This window comes from Lolium rigidum, chromosome 6, assembly GCF_022539505.1.
Source record: "Lolium rigidum isolate FL_2022 chromosome 6, APGP_CSIRO_Lrig_0.1, whole genome shotgun sequence".
Taxonomy (NCBI): domain Eukaryota; kingdom Viridiplantae; phylum Streptophyta; class Magnoliopsida; order Poales; family Poaceae; genus Lolium; species Lolium rigidum.
The window spans coordinates 260953577-260957324 of NC_061513.1; the positions used below are offsets into that span (position 1 = coordinate 260953577).

General features: G+C 40.7%; 1 non-coding gene across 1 annotated transcript; it reads right to left on the minus strand.

Annotated features, from left to right (window-relative positions):
- Positions 1-3206: 3206 nt before the first annotated feature.
- Positions 3207-3278, minus strand: TRNAD-GUC. The gene has a single exon. It is a non-coding gene; the product is annotated as a tRNA-Asp (tRNA).
- Between the last annotated feature and the right edge of the window lie 470 nt (positions 3279-3748).

The window sequence follows — 3748 nt, forward strand, 5'->3', positions numbered from 1 at the left end:
TGAGGTTTGTTTCGAAAATCCACAGCACCACCACCCGAGCATAAATGCTCTCTATTTTTGAAATTTTCAAAACTGTATTTCTAGGTCTCCAAAAATATCAGCGGCAAAATATACAAGCAGGTATACGTATACAATCCACTATGGACGGTGCAATTTTCTTAAAAAAAATCGTTGTATTTTGGGCTATAGGAAAAGACAAATTTCAGGGAAAAAGTAGTTTTTAATATCTATATATTGCCACAATTTCAAAAGAACTGCCTCGCCAAAATATCTATAAATTTCAAAAGAATTGCCTCGCCAAAATATCATTGTCTTGCTTTGTCTTTGATCTTCTTTATAACGAGGGCCATTGAAGATGAATGATGTCAAAAAAACCCGTGTGTTTTTTCATTCCAAATTGCCCACAAATTGGCATTTTCAAGGAAGGCGTTGCATTTTTTCTTTCCTTTTTTCCATTGTTTGTGCACCACTTACCAAGGGAAACTTCGGTCGCCCAAATAGTCGGAGAGTGTTTTGAACCCCACACTAAGCGAGAATTTCCTTCCAAATTATTATAATAAGTTCAAGTATCGATGACGCGTCTCCTATATGTGTAAAATTTATATCTTTTTCAAAAACCGGGCACACCGGTGCCCAAGTGCTGCAAATCCTCATCCGGTTTGCTCGTCATTTTAATGATCCATTTTCTATGGAGGAGAAGGATACTATAATTTGTGAGGTGGATCATTTTTGCAATGGACGTAACGCAATACATTTACATAATTATATTATATTATACCAATCCAAAAAGAACCAGCGAGATTTGACACAACTAATCTCGACCAAGTAAATATATTAGGAAATACTTATTACCTCAAGTTATTTTTCTTGTCAATCCATTTGATCCTACTTATTTGTAGAATTGTTCGCTTATGATAACCCCCTAAGATTAGTTTAATATCGGAAATACTTTTGTACACCCACGTATGGGTGTGGGGGTTTCCGTCACCGTCCATTTATTCCTCAAAATTTGTGCCTACAATGATAGATGAAAAGATTTATTTCTCTCTCTTCCTTTTATCCGAATCTTAAAGCACAATGAACGATTACGGAACACCCACACCCATGCGTGGGTGTACAAAATCCACTCTCGTTTAATATTCGCCACTTACTTCAATTTGTATATGTTCTATATTTTACACGTGGTCTCTACGATAACATTTACCCGCAAAACCTAAAGAGAGTAAAGGCTACACCTTTTTCCCTTCAAAAAAGTATGTCGGTAAATATGGATGTCTACCGTGTACGTATAAATTTTGGTCAAATTATGTTTCCATATGCGTCTATAACTTACCCAATAACGAAGTTTCCCTTTGTTTCACTAGATGTAGCCCGTACGGACATGGTACTAGCATGTTTGCATTTGATATGACATTTTGCATCGACATTTCAGTTGCAGTTCTTCTTTTTGTTTAACGGTAACTGGAATTTTAGAGTGCTCCCTCTGATTTATATTAATTGACTCAATTTATCTTGACAAAATTGAGTCAACTAATATGAATTGGAGGGGGTACCAAAATATCCCGGCTATGCCATGTGAATTCATTGTACACTTATGTTTTCACCACACCAATTTTTGCTTTCAGAAAGGCCCATATTAATACCCTTCAAAATGGATCACCTAGCGTCACTCTTTCCATTTCACCACATCGATCTTTGCTTCGGAAAGTCCAGTGCTTAGGGGTCCTCCAGGGGGATCCTGTGATGCAATGGGAGGTGAGGTGCGGGTGGAGCTTTTGAAGGTGAGGTAAAGGGATGCTCCAATGTTGGAGCTCAATGGCTCGGTGTTGGCTTGTGGCACTGCTGAGCTTCATGGGGGCACATATTAGGGAGAAGAGAGGCGGAACCGATGGTGCGCTGAGGAAGCGGAGACACATCAATAGTGATGGACGATGGGGATATGAAGGTGGCACGTGTGGCGAGTTTTTGAGTGCTGGAGGGAGAAGGGGTGAGCGGGCATGCATCTTGGGTAGTTGGGTTGGAGGAGTTTTTGCAAGGTAACCCTACCAGGCCTGATGCAACTGAGCGGTGACCTTGTCTTACACCCAGGCGTGGCGCACTAGGGTCGCCTTCTTGGCCAGCTCCTCCTCCAGCCTCGCCTTCTGACCATGAAGAGCTTGCACAGAGCTTCTCTGACGAGCATCCTTCTCCTGAAGAATGCGCCTCTTTAGGTCAGAGTGCTCAAGATTCGGTACCTGCTCCTTGACAATGTTGAAGCCTTCCGTCTCTGCCACAAGAGTATTCTTCCGCCTTCAATGGACCTCCGCTGGAGGAGTTAACACATAAGTTATTCTTTGCCCACTCCATCGAAGAATATACACGGCCGCTAAAGTCCCCATAAGAGAAAGAGAAGAACTTTAGGTAGATCCTGTGCAAATAAGGAAAATGCCCCTCAGAAACCTCCACGACATACCTCACCAGTTTGAAGATGGTCTGGGAGGCTCGGTTCAGCTTCCACCACAATCGACTCCGCCGGCCCAAACCCCTTGGTAGCACCGACGCGAGGGTATCACGACCGGTAACCCCCCCGTGAGCAGCGTCCATAAAAGGGAAAGCAATGAGTGAAGGAATCCCTCGAAGCAAGTGAACGACAAGGAGCAAATAAAGACTTACATGGTGATATCGCCGTAGGTGGAACCGAGTGGCGAAGCGGGCTGTTTTTCTGATCCTTTTGATCTCAGGGTTATGCAGAGGTCCCAAAATGATGGTAATTCATTTTTTGATAAAGAAAGATGATGGTAAGCCACTGAAAAAACTTTTGGACATTGATCATGTGGTGGTGTGTGGTGGTGACTGAGTTTAGATATTATATACTAGCTTAGCTTGAGGATTATATTTTTTTCTAGAAATTCAAACCAAGTATAATTTGACCAAATTTTTAGAAGAATCTATCAAAAAAAATTATAGATATCATACGAAAGTATATTTTATTATCTATTTTATGATATTAATTTTCTATTTTACATGTTAATATTTTTTGGTAAAAATTTAGTTAAACTTGATATAGTTTAACTTTTTAAAAATAGTATAAGCCTTAAAGTTTGAGACGGAGGTAGTGCCAACGCCAAAAAGGAATAGAGTAAAAGAACACAGAGAGAACTATTAGAGATCAGCCGACAAGGAAGATTAGCAGGTCTGTGACATTAAGAGGATAAAAAAGGTAAAATCGCCGTTGCCGGGGATCGAACCCGGGTCACCCGCGTGACAGGCGGGAATACTTACCACTATACTACAACGACTTGGTTGAAAATAATTAGAAATTACCCTTAGTATTATTATTAATTTCTTGTGATCTTACTTTCAACAGCCCAGTCGTTCCCTTCGTTCGTCCCTAGTTGAGCTGTGTGCTCCCTAGCAGTTTTCACTCTTATTTTCCATTTGAGTTGGAGATCAAACTGTGCATCACGGTGTTTACACCTGGGATTCTAGGAAAAGGAAAGCTATATCTTGCACCTTGCCTGCTTACCATTGATCCACTTCTCTCACGATAATTTGTCCATTGCTGCAACTGACAAGTGACAAGAGCATGCCCAAATAATAAGGGTGCGTTAAAAAATTATCTTGTACCCCGTACCAAACATCTGCAACACAGAAGGCCATAAACATTTCGTGCACAACTTATCCATGTTGCGCCCCAAAGAGCTGAAATGTAATACAGTACTGTACTATATTGATTTAGTACTATATGATTAGCAGTATTTTTCGTAAG